Raw genomic sequence first — 21,106 nt, 5'->3', positions numbered from 1 at the left:
TATTTCGTCTACCCCATTATTGGTGGATCTTCCTATTATTGGTGGGATATTGACAAGTTCGACCACTACGTCGGTTAGCTTATTATTGTGGTTTAAACTTCTGTTTTTGTCTTTGATTACATAGTGGTGTATCGTATCGTTTATAGCTGTTATTCTCAGGTTCTTATCGATGCTTTAATTGGATACGTTGGAAGTAGCATCTGCAATCATCTTCAGTGTTTTAGAGTAGTATATTTGTGAAATTCCTTTGTTAGATGGTTTTGCCCAAAATTGTGTACTGTAGGTTAAGATCGCTGTTGTCCAATATTAAGTTGTAACTTGTTGTCCAAAATAATTCGCCCTTTTTTCCAATGACCCCTCATTTGCTTGGTTTTTATATTTAGCTGAAGCTTTTTTGTTATTATATGTGCCTTACACGTTCATTTTTGGTGAAGGTGGAGACCTATATATTTGAGTTGATTATTTATGGTAACTAATAGACATGAGGTATGTCTGGTCTCTCTGGTTTTGGATTTAGACGTCCCTCATTGTAAAATTTGGTGTGGAAATATTCATGAAGAAATCACCAATTAATGACGGAGTATTAGTCACTACCAGAAATATTGTCATGTTGCCGCGTCGTTTGTTGAGTTTTCAATCAGGGTTTTGTGACTTTTGTACTCGTGGTATCATCGATTTGTAAGATTATCTTCTGAAAAACATTTATTTATTTGTCAAAGTACCCAAACAGCTGAATAGTCGATACTGTAAGAACAGTAAGCAGCATATGTCCAATGCAGAAAAAAGGTGAACAGATCGAGTCACCAATGAAAAAGCGTTGCACTAATAAACGAGTAACAAATACAACATCTTTAAATACAAGCTCTATTCGTGATACCATTTACAATATGTACCAGAGAAGTAAGTATGATTATAACAAATATATATTTAACATAATTATATTTCTGTATTCTTTTAGAACAGTAGGTAACGGTTCAATCATTGTGGTCCCAACTGAAAGATAAAGAATTATTTAATGGTAGTACCACTTCTTTAAAAATATTGCTCAAAGAACTTAAGTTTGAGTGGATGCATGCATACTACCAGTTTGTACCTACGGCTTGGAAACACTAGCCCTTACCAAAAAATCTGCTAAAAAAATTAGAAACAACGCAAAGAGCAATGGAATGAACCATGCTTGGAATATCACTGAGAGATAAGATTAGAAACAGCGAGATAAGACGTAGAACGAAGATTAGGAATATTGTGGAAGAAGTTACAAAAATGAAATGGCGCTGGGCAGGTCACGTAGCCCGATATAATGACAACAGGGAGAATTCTAGAGTGGAGACCAAGGACGACAACAAGAAGCATGGGAAGGCCTCAAAAAAGATGGGTAGATGACATAAGAGCAGTAGCAGGCAAACAGTGGATTAGATTGGCGCAAGATAGAGAAAGATGGAAGCAATTTGGAGAGACCTATATTCAGGAGTGGATGGAAAATGTTTGACAAAGAAGAAGAAGTTTGTAAAAGAGTACAATTCTAGAGAACTTATAAAAAAGCGAAGGATGAAGGTATATACCAATCCGTGTTTCTCGATAAAACTTGGATATTTCAAAATGGGATCATTGGTCATTCTTGACAAAATTAAAATATAAAGAGTGTTAAAATTACTAAAACGGATGGCAAAAGGTTTGTTGTATTAACATAAGTTGTTATATGAACATTTAAATAATATCATTGCAGAAATATTATACTCCATGCTGGAAATGAAACCGTATTTATAGAGGGTTCCGAAGCAATATTTTGTTCAAAAACTCAACTTAGTGATTATCATTGGGAAATGAACCAGGCAAATTTCTTGAAATGGTTTGAATATCAGTTGCAGCAAAACTTAGAGAATATTTCTCTAATTTTACTTGATAATGCACCTTATCACAGTATGTTATTGCATAAAACTCCGAATACAGGATGATCAAAAAGTGCTATTGTTGACAGAAAAAACATTCTCTATTCCCATATGATGTTCAAAACATAACTGTTGAGCATCGTTTCTTTGTAAATATACAGATATAATCTTACATATAAATGTCATTTATTTTAAATATTTTTTTAGAAATAAACCACAAACCAAGTATATAGTGGACGATATGGCAGAACGGTATGGACACAAAGTTTTATGTCTTCATCCTTACCATTTTATCTTTAACCCTATTGAATTAATTTGGGGCATAGCAAAAAATTATTACAGTAGACACATTGGTAGAGATGGAAACAGCGCTAACAACTGCCAAACATGTGGCATGAGGCACTTTACATGATTACTCCTGATATGTGGAAAAACTCTATCAATCATACTGAAAAAGAAATATTTAAAGTATGGGAGAGAAAGAATATTTGATCGTCAAGAAATTAGTCCCATAGTAATGTAGAATCAGATTCAGAAAATGTTTAGTTCATTGATGTTGTTATTTTTAATGTCATGTTTTGTCTTTGAAAATACGTTCATTATTAAAAAATATTTTATTGTATTGCTTGTGGTTTTATTTTGGTTATATTTATTGTTTGGTTACTCAGTAATAACCTTACCACTTTTATTGTGGAATTCCTTACTTTGTGAAATCTATTCATGAATGTAATTAACAAAAAACAAATGAAAAAAAAAACACCCATTTTCAAATTACTACCTTCAACATTTTTGTTTACTTCAGTTCTTTTCTGTTAATTTTCATACTTTATAAACCATCTGACAACGCTGCAAATGTTCACAATGATGACGTGAACGCAACTTTATTTGGCTTTCACTATATTACATAAATTACATATTATTTTTCTACTTGTTAGTGAATAACATATTTTTAAAACAAACATTTTCGATTTAGTGAATAAAATGGTTTAGTTTACACAAAATTCCTTAGGATCGTATCTATACCAAGGTTGCAAGTGGAGTGTAGCCGAAAAAAATTATAACTGGTCTGCATTATCAGCTTTACGGTACATAATTATTGCATAATTATACTTATACAATGGACTAAGTTCTAGGCGTTCATAAATTTATTTTTGCAATATAAAAGCTTATTGTTATATAAACAAACAATACTATCGTCGATGGATGAGAACTACCATACCATAACCATAATTGACGATATTATCAAAACGTCCTTAACTATCTAGCAAAGTAGGTATTCAAAACTAACTTCATAATATGACTCTTTTTACAAACATTTTAAGAAACTACAAGAAATTTTTTTTGAAATAACTTAGTTTATTTTAAAGTTTAAAGTATCGACATAAGTGAATACGTCTTCACCAAAACGTCGGCGAACCAGGGGCGGACTAAGGCCTAGGCAACCTAGGCACGTGCCTAGAGCCCGTAATTTTTGGGGCCCGAAAATTAATGTTATACTTTTTAAAATTAATTATACCGAATTTAACTGTTTGATAAAGTCTACAAGTGTGGATGAGCGTTCCCTTGCTTACCCATCCACGTCTGCAAGTGTCGATGTCTATGTGTGTAAATACGATAGAGTCTCGCGCCTATGGAGTTTAAAAAGTCAATTGTAGCCATTTAAATCAGTCTTCTAAACGTTACGTATTGTATCTTACGTGAGTTTTGCAAATAGATTGTTTTGGATTCACAGTTAATACTTTGTGAAATGCCACAAACACCTTTACCATTCAAAAATGAAAACAAGGTAAAAAATCCAAAAAGAGGTGGTTTTTATCCAGAACTATCCAGAAATATATCACTGCAAATTACAAGTAGATGCGGAAAAAGTTGCACCGTTCATCAAAAAAAAATTTAAAAGCTGCAGTTGCTACTGGATCGTTGGTGTAAACAAAGGGAAAAGGACCGTCAGGATCTTTAAGTTAGCGTATATCTCATCGTGTTCTGGATCTACAAAGCCTAGTTTAGAAGAAAAATGAAAGCTGGAGGAAAAACTAAACCGAAAAAAACCTACCATCGCCGTCAAACGTTCGGCTACCAGCGAAAACGCAAAATCTGTAAAGAACGTGACTAAGGCTAAAGAAGCACCATCAAAGACAAAGAAATAGCCAGCCAAGGCGAAGAAAGTTGAAAAGAAGTCAGCTCCTAAAACTGCGTCATTTTCATCCCCAGTTCGGACTTCCGCAGACGCCAAAGTAAAAACACCAACCAAAGCGAAGAATCAAATACCTTTATCAGATAAAGTTAGTCCTACGAAAAAACCAAAGGCATCTAAGCAAAAATCCGCCAAGGCTACCGCAAGTTCCCCAAAAGGCTAGAAAAGCTGCTGCTTCTAAGAAAAAGTAATTGGACTAATTAATATCTTCGAATTTTTAAAACAAATGTAAGTTTTTATAAAAGTATTACATTATTTAATTAAAATAACATATTCCATAAAATACCATAAAATACCATAAATTGTGATTGTGATATTCAGTAAAATAAATTAAATTGAAGATCTTTTCCTTCTTTCTTTTTAGTACGTAGTCTTTAAAATGGGTTCCTAAAAAAATTTAAGTGGGTGTTAAATAATAAAACGAAAAACAGATCGAGATAAAGTGGCAAAACAAATAAAAAGAACGTTGGAAAATCTTTTAACTGGAGATGAAGAATAATTACAACAATCGTCATCATTTTCACAAATTTTACCTGTTTAAACTCCAGAAATATCATTTGTGTCCGAAACTATTCTGCAAAAAACCAGCAGGAAAAAGCAACCAATTCCGATTGTGAAGACGAATAAAAGAAGAAAATATAAATATAAAAATCATCAAAGTAATGATCAAACTAAGAGCTTTGTACACGACATTGCATTATGGCCAGATACTTAACAGACGCCATGCGAGAGTGTTATAAAAGATCCACTAAAATCAATAAACGAATCTTTAGAATCATCTTCTATTCGATGTATCTAAGGAAGAAAACAAATCACAAGAAATTTATTATTGCCTCCTTCTTCTGAACAATGAAGAGTGGAAATAGGTTAAAATAAGATTGTTTGGATTGTATTGAAATCAACAACTTACTGTAGTATTAGGTCTGTAAATTATTTTCAAAGCAAACAATGCTAATGACAAAATGGACGAATGATTTCAAAAATGTACATAAAAAATTGTCAAAACATGGAAACTTCATTGACTGATTAAAATTAAATTTAAAACAATTTTCATGATAGTAATGTTAGTGACTCTTTAATAGAGGACTAAAAATGTTATGAATAAGATTTAAACCTAGCAGAACTGAAAAATGAAGTATTAACATTAAAGACTTTTATAAGTAGAGGGATTTTTATTAGAAAATATTATTTCGCCTGTATCCATGTGGTCATTTATTAAGAAAAATAGTATTGCCACATTCCCAAATTTAAACACAATACTGAGAATTTATTTATTAAGACTTATTCCAATTTTCGCTTAGAATCCGATAATTGGAAAATTTAACTACATACTATATGCTTTGAAACCATACTACCAAACGCAAAATATGTGTCATGACTGAAAAATAGGCCCGGAATCACAATGTTGCCTAGCGCCCGATTTAGCTTTAGTCAAAACAAAATACACAACGGATCCGGAAAAGGCAACGGAAAAGTGACAATTTATTTCTCAACGTGGTCTATTTTTAGCTCGATACACTTGACCCAGCGATGCTCATGCTCGGGAAAAATACGTTTTCTCGAGGTCTGCAAAGTTGGCTTTCGGAGAGGCGATGCCCTCCTGTTTCCACTTTAAATTTTTGCCTTTTTCAATTTTGAAAACAATAAGAAGTCACACTGGTCCAAATCTAGAGAATATGGTAGATGGGGCAGCAGTTAGTAGCCCAATTCGACCAATTTCGCCATGGCGACGACCGAGGTATGAGCGGGTCCGTTGTTATGGTGAAACAGCATTTTTTTCTTCGCGAAATGGTGTCGTTTTTCCGCAATTCGGCATCGAATAGTCCCAATAATTCGGCGTAGTAGAGCCCAGGTAGTCGACGTAGATCAACCCTTGTGATTCAAAGAAAATAATTGCCATCACCTTTCCGGCCGATAGGACAGTTTTCGCCCCCTTCGGAGCACGTTCGTGGGGTGCCGCCACTGTTTTTACTGTTTCTTGCTTCCTGAAGTGTATCAATGGATTAATGTTTCGTCAACGGTACCAAAACGACGTAAAAACTCCTTCGGAATACGCTTAAATAGCGTCAAACTTTACTCTGAAGTGGTCTCACGGTTAAGTTTTTTGTCCGGAGTGAGCAAACGCAGCAATCATAACGCCCACAGCTTTTTCATGCCCAAAATTTTACGCAGAATATGATACTTGGTCTTTTTAGATGCCCACTGTCTCAGCTTTTTCGCGTACCTTCACTCGGCGGTCTGCCAATATGAGATCGGGGATTTTTGTCACGTTATCCTCTATGGTAGTCGATTTCGGGGCACCTGAGCGTGGCTTATCAAAAACCAACGGTTTTTGAAACTCGTTAAATCAATTTTTGAGGGTTGCCAGCAAAGGAGAAGAGTCACCGTACACACTATCCAAAAGCTCTTTGATTTCGCTGTGAGATTATTCTTGCAAAAACATAAATCGAATTACCGACCAATATTGCTCTTTTTCCATTTTTCTAAGATCCGCGGACACGCCGGTTTTCAGACGCAGTCGAAACAAAACTGCGAGTTTGATTCGTCTGAAATTTTGACATTAGATTGTATTACACTGTATTAGATTTCTCTAGAGATAGTGGCGCTATCGGACAGTGAGGCTAAGTACTTATTAGACCGCATACGCATATGGAAGCACTCGTCATTTTACTGATACTTGTTCTCAAACTTCTTTTTTCATTTCGTTATGCATTTCTTCAAGAATCTTTTTTATATCTGCTTTTGTATATATTTGAGGTCAAAATATATCGTCAACTTGCAGATGACTCAAAGATAAAAATATTAAATACACATATGGGGGGAAGTAGTCCAAAATGATCCTTGCGAGCAAAACGATCCTTCACATAATTTTGAGGAGTGAATCAGTAATGCTATGTGTATTTGTAGTGGTGTACCCATCACCCAACGCACTTCTACAGTCAGTGTTGAATATAAGCTTCTATTCGCTTACGAATTTCGCGTAAATAGTGATTGACCAGTGATGAACCAGTTGCACTGGTTAAAGGTGCTTCACACGAGACACCCTCTACTTTCACTGAGATTTCCTGTTGTAATAAAATGTTTCACTTTGCTTAAGACCATATTGGATAAAACGCCATTCCATCCACTTAGGATTTATAATTTAGATGAGAAGTCTGTAATTACAGTACCAGGAAAAAACTGTAAGATTCTTGCCAACAGATGTAGGAAACAAGTTGTTAAAACGGTCTTTGTCGAAGGAGGTGTATATACTACCGAGTCATTTGTATGTCTGCGGGAGGTTCATATGTTTCACCGATGTTAGTTTTTTCCCAAAAGGGGATAAAGGAGGAGTTAAAAGATGGGGCACCACCAGGAACAGCGTTGAGATACAATTAATATTTGTGGATAAATCTTGATGTGTTTGCAGATTGGTTTGATTATTTTATATCTTGCGTTAAACCATCAGCAGAAAACCCAGCGCTTCTAATTCTTGACGGTAATCTTTCTCACACTATGAACTTAGATGTTATCGCAAAAAACCAGGAGTAATTTAGTTACCATGTTATGCTTGCCTCCTCATACTACACACTCGGCTGTAGCCATTATATCTTAGCTTTATGTATCCCCTTAATCACTACCATGATGGCTGACTAATCACCCACAAACAGCTGTTACGGTATTTTAAATTTCAAAAATTTTTAATGAATTCTACATGAAAGCCTTCAACCCCATGAATGATTTTAATGGTTTCAAGAAAGACGGAATCGCATCTTACAATCTATATGTTTTTTCAGTAGTCGATTTTACAGTTGCTTAAGTTACAGAGCAAGACGAACCAAAAACATGCAACAAACTAGACATGTGATCATAATAGCTCCTTTAGCTTCAGTTCAGCAAACCTCTTGTAAGAAAAATTGTGTTCAGAGCTCCAGTTCAGACAAGGAGAACCTTGACGAATCAGAAATTGGCCCTTGTTCATCCATTATTTGTCAGCATATTGACACTGGCTTCGCATCTGTATCTTTGACCACTTTTACTATTTTCAGAAAGATATTTGCCCATTTCCCAAGTCGTCACAATCATGACGCACTACTAAACGAAAATTTGCTGGTACGGTTATTTTTACAAGCACTCCTTACAAAGACCAACTTTTAGGTGAGCGCCAAAAAAAAAAGAAGAATTGAACGAAAAAAGAGCTAATAAACTAAAAAATAAAGCTGCAGTTAATGGAAAGTGAAAAGGAAAAAAACAAGAAACCACGTTCAATCAAAGTTATAAAAAAGGATAGACCTAGATGATAAAGAGTCAGATCTAGATGAAAATGCAAAGTGCTTTATTTGTACTGACACTTTTCTAAGATCTACCGTAAGAGAGGTCTAGTGCAGTATAATATTTCCAAACGTTGGGCCCATGATGAATGTGCTGGAATAAAGGACAATGGCAGTGACCTTTACACCTGCAATTATTGTAATGAAAATACCAAGATAGATAGAAAGTTGTAATTATTGTACTACATAATCCATGTTTACGTTTATCAAGCAATGGTCTATATTTGCACCATTATTTAGTTATCCACCATATTATAAAGAGTTTTAGATTTTTTTTTCTATTAAAGTTTAAAATAATGGTTTTATATTCTTACTAAATATACCTACCTCTAATTATTTTTCCTGAAATAATGATTTCTAATTTATTTTTCTGTTTTTCCAAACTGCATTTCCTGTCTCATCTGTTTTAAAAAAAAGGTAGGGATCATTTTGCCCCATCCAGATGGGTAAAATGATTCTTTTACAAACATTTGAAATATTGTAAAATACATTTATCATGTAGCGCAGAGAAGAATGGAGCGATCAATGATAGGGGCCACTCTGCGAGACAGGATTAGAAACGAAGATCTACGAGCTAAGACCAAAGTCATAGACGTCATTGAAAGAAGCTGTAACTTAAACTGGAAATGGGCTGGACACGTTGCTAGAATGAAGGACGGAAGATGGACTCGCAAACTAGTTGAATGGAGACCAAGAACCGATAAACGTAGCAGAGTAATACCAACTATACGATGGCAAGACGACTTACGAAAGACAACAAAAAACTGGATACAGCAAGTACAAGATAGAACACTTTGGAGAGAAACAGCTATGAACACTATGTCCAGCAGTGGATTGAGAGAGGCTGATGGTGATGATGACATTTATCATACATTTCTAAATATTAATTGCCATACCTACTAGGAGCAAAATAGTTGATGGGTCCAAAAATAAGTTTATCATCATTTTTAGCTACTATTAGCGAAAGGGTAGGTATCAATATTAAATTTCTCCCTAATATTCACACAAGGAAAATGTTAGAACATACTTACATATAATACCTAAACAATCCAGTATATTAAGAAGAATAAATATTGCAATTTTTTCTTATCTTTAGACTAAATAATTGTGTAGGTATCGTTGAAAAGAGCTTTTAAATGAAGACATACTTTCCGTATAATAATTTAAAATAATTTTACAAAATTGTAATAACTGTATTATAATTATTTGTTTTTAATTTACGTTGCAAATGATTGTTACTTTTAAAAAGAAGGAACTATTATTCGAAATATTTTATTAACTAGAAATAGATGAAGTTGGCGAAAGTATACCAGTATTGCTGCAGGTACGAGGTGAAAGTCAAGCAAATAAATTAACAAACTGGTTTCTAAACTATAGATAGACAGCAATACACACGTGAATAGGAGTTTGCATACCTACTGCAGGATAAAACCATTCAATACCTTGTGCAATATAAAATATAAATTCAATATAAGAAGAATAAAATTTAAGAATGATATCGGCATCGAATTAAAGAAAATTTAGGTATATTTATCCAACTGCCAACTGTTTAAGTTGTCTATAAATGTGTAATATTTTTTAAATTCTGTTCGTCTTTAGTTATTACTCAAGAGTCTTAACGAGTTTCAAAAACAAAACAAAAATTAAAAGAACCAGTCTTATCCATGTGATGCTAACATATCGTTGTCCTCTAAATCTGTAATAAGAACTAATCGTTTTTTAAAAAGAATGAAATAGCCAAATATAGAGCAAAGAAACAAAACAATTAAATCAGTTCAGATGTCTCCAAGAAATTATTAAAATAGGTACTAGTTTATAAAAAGATCTCAAAAAGAGATAAAAATAAGTATTCTTCTTTGTCTTCTTCGCGCGACTAGGATTACTCCTGTTTGTCTGCTTCTTATTCTGTTTCAGTCGTTGTTGACTGTACATTATCATTTCATCTTTTTGGCGGCCTTCCAACGGGTCTTCTGCTATATGGCTTGTTGTTTTTACAGATGTTCGCTAATCTATCTGGTCCCATTCGGTTTACATGTTCGTTCCAGTTTTTTTTTTCTTGTTTTTATCCACCTTTAATATTTTGAATTTTGCATTGTTCGCGTATACTTCTGGTGGTTTGTCTGTCTCTTAATGATATGCCCGCTATTGATCTTAATACTTTCATTTCGATATTATTGATTTGTTTTTTCGTCTTTCTTGTATCGGTCCTTGTCTCCGCTGCATATGTTAGGATCGGTCTTACTGTTGTCTTGTATACTTTCATTTTGCTGTCCATGGTCAGATATTTGTTTCTCCATATGGTTTCTCGGAGGCAACCACTTACTCTAGCCGCTTTTGATGCTTGCCTTGTGGTCTCTGTTCTTATATCCCTGTCACTAGTGATCACTACTCCTAGTTAATTTAATTTCATTACTTGTTCTACCATTTTGCCGTCTATTTCTAGTTTACATTTACGCGGCTCTTTACTGATCACTATACATTTAGTTTTTTCTACTGATATTCTCATATTAAGTTTGTTTGCTGTGATATTGAAGGTGTGGAGCTGCCTTTGTAGGTTATCTTCGTTATCAGCAATTAGTACTGCATCATCGGCATAGCATAGTATCGTGATAAGTATTTTGATAGTTTATTAAATGAAAAATTTGACAGAAAACCAGTTAAGGAAACGGAGACAGTAACAGCAGTGACCACCAAAATAGCAAATGAGGAAGTTGCTCAAGCAGTTCAAAAAATAAAGAAATGGAAAGCTAGTCGGTAGCCGGTAGCGAAGCCGGTAGCCCAAAATAAAAACTACTTAAGATCGTGAGTATTGACTGATTTCCCATATACCTACTAGTAAAAGTAAAGCTATTGAACTAGATAATATAGCTGTGGAAGTAGGAACAGGAAAAACTTTGCTAATAGGTTTGTTTAATAAAATTATGAAAGTGAGACTAATCCCAGACGAATGAGGAAGCTGTATCTTACTACCTGTTTACAAATACAAAATACATATACAACAGTGTACAAACTAGAGGGTCACAAAACTACTTAGTCACACAATGAAAATATGGAAGAGAGTAAATGATAGAAGAATATGTGAAAGAACCAAAATCTCCAAAAATAGTTTTGATTTATGCAAGGTAGATCAACAACTGATGCTATTTTCATTATAACACAATAGGAAAAATACAAGAATAAAGAAACAAATGCACAAACGATATTGACTGATCTTGTGTAAGCGTCTGATAAGATAAGATAGAGTTCGTCGGAAGGTTCTCTGTTGGACACTTAATAAAACAGGAGTTCCTGCTGAGTATGTGAAAATTATGAGAGACACTATTGAAAAATAATAGCTAGTGTTGAGACAAGTGTAGATTGATAAATCTTATGTGAAAGTAAGATTGCATCAGAGCTCAGAACTTGGTCCTTATTTATTCGTATTAGTATTGGATCAAACTCTGCCTGGGGGTTATGAGCGCGATGATTGGGTGGATTGAGTAGCTCATACCCACAGCCGGTCCCAAGCTTAAATAAAAGAGGAAGGTTGATGGGCCAGGTTAGCATCTTACCCATTGTAAAAGAAAACAAGGCTCAAAGAACCGATATAAAGCCTCGGAACTAGATGGTGCCTAAGATGACGAATCATGCAAAGAAAAGGAAAACGAGAAGGAAAAATAAGCCCACAATCAGATTAGCAACATGGAACATTACTTCTTACAACAACAAAAACCAAGAGATAATAGAAGAACTGATAAATAAAAACATAGACACTTGTGTAGTCCAAGAAACCAAGAAGAAAGGTAAAGGCCAAAGACACTATAACCAATATTTTCTAGCATACAGTGGAGTGAAGAAAGAAGAACGAGCACGAGGAGGTGTGGGTATACTTGTCTGGACTGCAAACCTAAGGAGGAACGAGAGACATTTTACGAACAATTGGAAACCATCCTGGGTGAAATACCTCATGAAGAGCCCTTAATTCTTATCGGTCACTTCAATTCACGAATCGGAAATGAAATATTTCAAGGAGTAAAACAAAGATTTAATGAAAACCATGTCAACGCAAATGGAGAACTTATGGCTAATCTCTGTGCTTTTAACAAACTGAGAATCAATAATACATTTTTCGACCATAACCTCCAGTATAAATATACATTTGAAAACTCCAGGGGGCATAAATCTATAATTGATTTTATAGTCACTAATAGAAAAATCCACCCAAAGCCAATTCTAGATATCTGAACTTTAAACTAAGCAGACGCAGGGAGTGAACACAAACTAGTACTAGCAAAGATAAGAATAAAAATAACACCAAAACATTTTCTACAGGAAATCACCGAGGAAGAATTCAATGTAGAATCACTGTGGAATAACTCTACAAGACAAATGTACCAAAGGATGCTAGTACAGAGGATACAGCTGAAACAAATAGACGACATCGAAAATATAAACGCGAGCTGGAAGAAAATTAAAAACAACATTGAAGAAGCAGCAACAGAAGCTCTAAGAAAACGCAAAGTGATACTGAACAAAAGAAACAACAACAATACACTATGGTTCAGGAAAGAAATAAAAGAGAAATGTAAAAAAAACGAGAGGCCTACACGAAGTACAAAACTTCAAATACCCCAGAATCCCGAGACACCTATAAAAGAATACGAAATGAAACAAAGTAGTTGGTAAGAAGAACAAAAAATGAACATTGGGATCAGTTTACAAAAAAGATGGAAAGCGACTTCTACGGTACTTCTTCTTCGCGTGCCATATCAGAATTATCAGAGGTTGGCGATCACCATTGCGAAGGCATCTCGATCTTCTGCAATATGGAATAATTGTCCTGCATTTGATATCTGTGTCCATTCACGAATGTTTTTTAACCAAGAAACTTGTTTTCTTCCTACACCTCTACGGCCCTCTATTTTGCCTTTAAGGATCAGTTGTAATATTTTATATCGACTTCCCCTTTCCCCTATATGTCCCAGATTAGACATTTTTAGATGTTTAACAGTCTTTATCAATTCTATCTCGATCTTTGTTGACACTCCTTAGTACTTCTTCATTAGTTTTCCTTGCTGTTCAAGGTATCTTTAGCATTCATCTATGAACCCCCATTTCCAATACTTCAATCTACGCTACACAAAAACAAATATAGAAATTCATAAGAAACCAACGGAAAAATGGCAGAATTTAAGGAATACAATAACATACCAGCAAACGAATGGGAAAGATACCTGACGAAACTGTTTAAAGCAAAGGAAAATAATAATCCATACAATAACGTACCTGCATTAAGACACGAAATAGAAATCAGTTTTCAGAAAGTAGAGATGACCATAAATTCACCTAAAAATAGAAAGTCATCAGTACCAGACGGAATAACTAACGAGCTTCTAAAACACGGAGAAGAAAGTATAACCCTAGAGATGACAAAACTTATGCACAAACTAATATTGCACTGCAAGATACCAGACGCATGGAGAAACAGCCTAATGATACCAATGTTCAAGAAATAAGATAAAGAAGACTTCAACAATTATAGATGTATAAATCTACTGAAGACCGCACTTAAGCTTACCACAAAAGTCCTAACCATCAAAATCAATAAATTAACAACTTTATCAGATGAACAACAAGGATTCAGGTCCGGAAGATTCTGCGTAGACGCCGTATTTGTACTAAGACAAATCACAGAAAAGTCCATTGAGTACAATAAACCAGCATATCTATGTTTTATAGACCTGACAAAGGCTTTCGATCGCATCCAAGTCGAAGATGTCTTACATCTACTATATAAAAGAAACATACCAATCACTATTATACAAATCATCGAAAACATCTAGTTCCATAATCGAATATAGGCAAAGGTAAACGGAAAACTAACACAGTGTATGCCAGTACAAAGCGGAGTCAGGCGGGGTGACTCGTTAAGCCCACTTCTCTTTAATACAATAATGGACGAAATAATACAAGCAGTACCTACGTAAAAGTCATGGCTACAGGATGGGGAACAAAGAAATCCAAATATTATGTTATGCAGACGACGCCGCATTAATCGTCGAGACAGAAGACGAACTCCAAAGATTAACACACATCTTCAATACAACAGCCAAGAAATACAATATTATAATGTCAGCAGAAAAAAACCAAATGTATGACAACATCTAAATACCCACTACGATGTAAAATAGACATTGATGGAATATGATGAGAAGATAATAAAGCAGGAAGTAAGGTTTAGATATCTGGGAATAGATATAACTAGTTACAGAGATGTTGAAGAAAAAGTACCACAACAAAGCTTAAAAGCAAATAAAGCGGCGGTATCTTCTCATGATACAATCTGGAAGAACAAACATCTAAGACAAGACACAAAAACAAAAATCTACAAAGCAGCAATTAGACTTATATTAACATATACGGCGGAGACAAGACCTAACACATCTGAAATGAGGCGACTACTAGAAACAACAGAGATGAAAATACTCCGACGAATATCAGGGAAAAGTCTGTTGGATAGGAAGAGAAGCGAAAAGTTGGATAGGAAGACATAATTGGATGGGTAAAAAAACGGAAACAGGAGTGGAACGAACACATTAGTAGAATGACAGAGGATAAGATAGTACGAATAGCACGAGATAAGTCACCAAATGGACTAAGAAGTGTTGGCAGACCAAGAAAAAGATGGCACGACCATTTAAACAATTTAGGAGGCTAATATTAAAGAAGAAACAGGCTTTAAAGCCTACATACAAGACGGAAGAAGAAGCAGAAGAAGTATTGTATCAGATAACAAGGAAATACAGGGTAACATTACCTAGTGCTTATAATAAGCAAACGCAGATTTAAGTCAAATACATACAAAACCGGCTTTTTTTTCCTCTCAGTTTGAATAACCTCACCTCAACACTTCATCGACATCATGGATTTACAGGAAGCAATATGATAATTTGTAAATATGTAGGAATCAAGTTTTGAATGAATATTATTATTGTAACAATAAAACACTGAAAACTTTGTTTTCAAAACTTCCACAAAATTTATTTTAAATTAGATAAAAGTAGAAATACTTATTTCATTAGAGACTATAAAGTGTAAACCCATGCCAAATCGAATCGAATCTATCAAATATTATTATTGTTTACATACCTTTATAGAATCTTCAAGAGCTTCAGATTAAGTAATGCATACCTCTGGCACAATAAGCGAAATTGACTGTTTGGAAAACTTAAACAAAAAGCTTAAGCTGGTGTACGAATCACCTGATGCTAAATATCTTAGCGTTACAGCTAATCGTTCTTTTACAGGAATTGCTTTTCGAAATGTTGTGTTTTTCTTAATGATGTTTGGACCAATTAAAGTTATCAGTTCTTCAAAATTACTAGGCGACATTCTACAGAATGTATGGAAGTGGAGATTTTCAACCAAGCTGCCGCAAGCTCGTCCTCTTCCATTGGAACCGCCGAAGTACAAGTATTTTTCGAACTGAACGAGTCTACGTGGACGATCAAGTGAAAGTAAGGGTAAATACAATAACTTCACGAGTTCCAAGTAGAAGTACGAGTACGAGCAGGTGCACGATTAGTCTGGACGCACCTTAAGCCGAACGCGCCCAGCTAGGAATTAAAATCTTTTACCCACTTCAAAAATACTTCCCCTTTCCATCTTTTGATTTGTCATAAGTGTGTACTAAAACATATCAGTCTTTTCAAAAGTATGTTGCTTAGTATAGAATCAGAAAATCATAGAAACACAAATCCATAGAAAATCTAAAGTTTTAAATACGTTTTTTTAAAAAGAGCACAAGTGCAACAATGTGTAGTTCATTTATTTTAAACATATCCTTTAAACAATATTTTAAAGAAACAAACTTACTAAGTTCCCAATAAGATCATTTTTTCATTCTTTATTGACAAAATGATTTCCATTTATTTGTTAAGAATTAAACTGTTCTTTGTATTATTTTTAAAAAAATGTGTTTTTTGTATCACATGGAAAATATTATTAATTATATCCTTGAATAATATATTCCTCTCATTTATCCGTTATCTCATTGATCTCTCGGCAGCTTACGATACAGTATGGAGAGAGGGCCTTATATACAAAATTCTCAGTGCAATCTCCTATAAACCAATAGCACGCCTAATAGATAGCATGCTCAACGACCGACCGTTTCAAGTAGTGATGGGCACAGATATCAGCCCACCAAAGAAACTTAAGAATGGCCTAGCACATAGGTCAGTGCTCTCTCCAGTACTATTTAGCTTATACCTAGCAGATATGCCGGAAACATAGTCAAGAAAGTTCGGATACGCCGATGACTGGGCCCTCACTACACGATGCAGAATACTAGAAACGTCTGAAGAAGTTCTGACGGCAGACATATATATTGGACAAATATTTTCGCAAGTGGCTACTTTAACCAAATGCATCCAAAACAGAAGTTAGTTGCTTTCACCTGAACAATAAATTTGCTGAAACAGAACTCAACATACATACGGTTTGAAAATATCACATTTACCCGCAACAAAACACCGAAGTACCTGGGCGTAACACTAGACAGAACGCTATCATTTAAAGAGCATTTAACAAAAGCTGCCCAAAAGTTAAGTACAAGAAATAACATTATACAGAAGCTCTGCGGTACCACATGGGGAGCATCGGCTTTCACTCTTAGCTCTACTGCCTTAGCCCTTGTTTTCTCGACCGCTGAATATTGTGCTCCAGTCTGGCTACACAGTCCACACGTAAAAAAGGTCGACAATCAGCTGCACAGCACTATGAGGATGATAGCTGGTACAATTAAATCAACTCCCACCTAATGGCTTCCAGTATTAAGTCACATCCCACCTCCACATTTACGACGAGTCGACGCACTTACACGTGAATACAATAAGATCATGAACAATATAAGCCTGCCGATCCACCAAGATACCGAGGATGCACGAAATACCCGTCTCCGTTCTAGAAATACCACCCATGAAAACGGCAAGAATGATACATGAGGAGTTCAACATCACGAATGCATGGTCCCAAGAATGGAACGCATGGCAAAATAACATGCCCTGCATTACCCACAAAACACCAGGTTTTGATCTTCCACGGAAAACATGGTCCGCTCTAAATAGGAGCCGAACCAGACATGGCAGATATGCATACATGCTACATAAATGGGGAAATAACTCGTCTCCTCAATGTGACTGTGGGAAGAACCAAACCATCGACCACATTATTAAAGAGTGTCCCTCAAGATCCTACAATGGTAGCCCTGAAGACTTCCTGTTTCCAAATTCAGATTCAATTGATTATATAAATACTCTTGATATTTGTTTGTAACTATTTAAAGTTTGTCAAATACCTATATTACTAGTGTTTGTGCATTTGTTCTAAATGTGTTGTAATTGCCATACGATAAATAAATAAATAAATTTATCCGTTTATCCAAAAGAATTGCAAAATTCTATATTTTAACTTTACCCCTTAATTTAAATGTATTCGGTTTTATTAAATTAAACTTTATATTTTAAAAATAATTGTCTATATTAGGTATTGTTTCTATCTTTTCTGCGTTTTTACTACGTCATACGCGATAAAAGACTTAAATATTTCTGCACCTGAGCATTTATCCAACAAAGAAACAATGGGTTTAAAATGCGAATTTTTACTACAATTTCTTGAATTCTGACTCAATCCAGATACAATTTTAAAATAACTGCTACACCTACAATTAAGGTCAATAGAAGGTTAGGAAAAGTGCGTGGTCATATGCACAGTCAAATGAAATTCTTAAGAATAAGTTACTTAACTATATTACTGGTTTGTTAAAATCATTACACGTAGTCTAAAATCGTGTAACCGTTCAATAACGGATATTAAGTAACATAGCTTAAAATAAAAGAACTAAATACAATAAATTACACATTAAAGTTATGTTATTGTTTACAAGAGTAGACTTTTAACTCTTATTTTATTTAATGTGTTTTCAGAACAAATTCTATATTAAAAATTTTTGTTATAAGTTGAATTATTTTACTTTCTGCTACATTACAAAAAATAAGTTCTTTAAAGATCCTCTTGATTTATAGTCCGGTAAAATAAGGATGCAACCTCGGAATGAAAGATAATAAGCTGAAAATTTGCATACGTCTTTATTTTGATGGTATAAAAGTTACCTCAAAAGTCTTATATAAGTAATCACGTATCCGCGACTTAAGATATTAAAGGTCAAAGGTCACGAAAATGAGTTTTCTGCAAATATCTCGTTTCCCTTACACTTTATGATATTTAAGGTGGTAAGAAATATTGTAGAATGGAAAATTCTCTTCAATTTTTGTCTCAAATACTTTTATGTACCTTCAACCCTTCTTAAGATAGAGCGCAAAGAGTGGGGGACCGCTTACCTGTGTATACGGTAACGCGAAGTCAGCCAGTAGGATTCAATAAATAATAAGTTATATAGTTAATTATTCACTTAAAATACTATTATTATCATTAAATTTTTTATTATTTATTATTTAATAAACTATATTTATAGATATTAATTACAAAATATATATTTTTTAGATAATATTTATTTTATTTTTAACAAACATACAATATTAAATGAAATATTTCAAATGAACTTTAATGATATTTTTAACAGCCGTATATACGATAAATTAAGATCAAGTGCAGAATTCAACAATAATCATTTTTATATTTAATTAAATACTGAAAAAATCATATTTATTATTTTTTTAAATTATATATTTATTTATTAATCCAATAATCGATTTATTAAAGTTACAAATATAATATATATTCTTTTATTATGTATGGTTAATATTTTTGTATTAATTTTCTTCTTCATCGTCTTCTTCTTCTTCTTCTTCTTCTTCTTCCTCTGACTGCTCAATATCGGATTCATCATCATTTTTCTCGTTTATTAAAGTATCAGAATAAAAATATTCAAGAATATCAGGTGCATATTCACTTTCTTCATTAAAATCATCTGAAGTTGATGAAGCGTTTAGACATGATTGTCCATTACACTGCCCACAAATTAAAGTACATTGCAATCCTGATTTCCTGCATCCGCAATTAGAACCACAACCTTTCTTGCAATTGCAAAATATTGTATTCAGCAGTTCTTCTAGTGCTGGCGGTAATAATGTTGTTATTGGTTCCAGAAATTCATTTTGCATTTCCCAGCCGAATTCTTAGGGTTCTAAATCATTTCCCAACCAAATTTGGGTCTGATAATAGACACGAATGATATGCTGACGAGCTGTTGCACTTGAAGGTGGAAGACTTGATAACTGCACTGGTTTGTTGATTCTTGTTGATTTGATGAACTAGGTGTATCGAAAAGAGTCTATATCGTCTTCTGATGTTAGAGCATTATACGCTGCTAAGAAAAAGTACGTACTCCATTTTCAAATAATTCTTGTACAGAGCAGTATTTTTGTTAAAATAGTTGAGGTGACTGATGCAAATGGTGATTTTTTTCGAACATTTTAATAAACGATATTTTACCTTTCCTATAAATCGCAGAAGTCGTATCACATCCACTAAACGCGTGTAAAAATAAGATGTGTTTCTTAGAATGGGGGTATTTATCAAAACTTTTCGATGAATATAATTTTGTCTATGCATTACCCTTACCAATTTAAAAAAAAATTCTCGTTGATGTGATTGAGCTCATCCTATCAAGATAACTAGCAAATCAATATATTCTCCTACAATGACGGAAGTTTTTCCTACATGTTCAGACTCTGCAATAGCTGTTTCTACAATGAGAACATCAGCATCATCTCTGGCTTGTTTTGTAGTGATATTAACAGCTTTTAATTTGTCGATAAGCATGTCTATAAAGATTTTTTTATTAGATGTGTTCGATAAAAATTGTTCTTGGCTGATAGGCACATTCATTGTTTCATCAAAACGGAGTTCGTAAATAAAATAAATATTATTTAAAAAATATATATTTTATAATTAATATCTATAAATATAGTTTATTAAATAATAAATTATAAAAATTTAATGATAATAATAGTATTTTAAGTGAATAATTAACTATATAACTTATTATTTATTGAATCCTACTGGCTGTCTTCGCGTTACCGTATGCACAGGTAAGCGGTCCCCCACTCTTTGCGCTCTATCTTAAGAAGGGTTGAAGGTACATAAAAGTACTTAAGACAAAAATTGAAGAGAATTTTTCATTCTACAGTTTTTCTTACCACCTTAAATGTCATAAAGTGTAAGGGAAACGAGATATTTGCAGAAAACTCATTTTCGTGACCTTTGACCTTTAAAATCTTAAGTCGAGGAGACGTGATTATATGAGACTTTTGAGGTAAGTTTTATACCATCAAAATAAAGACGTAAGTATGCAAATTTTCAGCTTATTATCTTTCATTCCGAGGTTTGCCCCCTTTTTTGCCTTATTTTACTGGATTATTATATGATCTAATTTAATTTACTTTATAACCTTAAAACTTAAATATTCATTGTTTATATTGTAAGGAAATTGAATAAAATTTGGAGATTATGGTTAAATGTGACAGTTGCGACAGATTTATTTACAGAAAATATGCTTGCACAAAATTGACTGCTTCCGAATTATAAGTTTCTTCCGAACTTACGAAGATTCGTGATAATTTTTTTAAATAAACTTGAACCGCTTAGTCACAGCCAAACTCATCAATTGTTAAATTTGGCCCTCTAAAGCCTGATGCTTTCATGTTTGATAT

This window comes from Diabrotica undecimpunctata, chromosome 5 (assembly GCF_040954645.1).
Source record: "Diabrotica undecimpunctata isolate CICGRU chromosome 5, icDiaUnde3, whole genome shotgun sequence".
NCBI classification, from domain to species: Eukaryota; Metazoa; Arthropoda; class Insecta; order Coleoptera; family Chrysomelidae; genus Diabrotica; species Diabrotica undecimpunctata.
The sequence above is the reverse complement of the archived record's forward strand: the minus strand, read 5'-3'. Positions refer to the sequence as shown.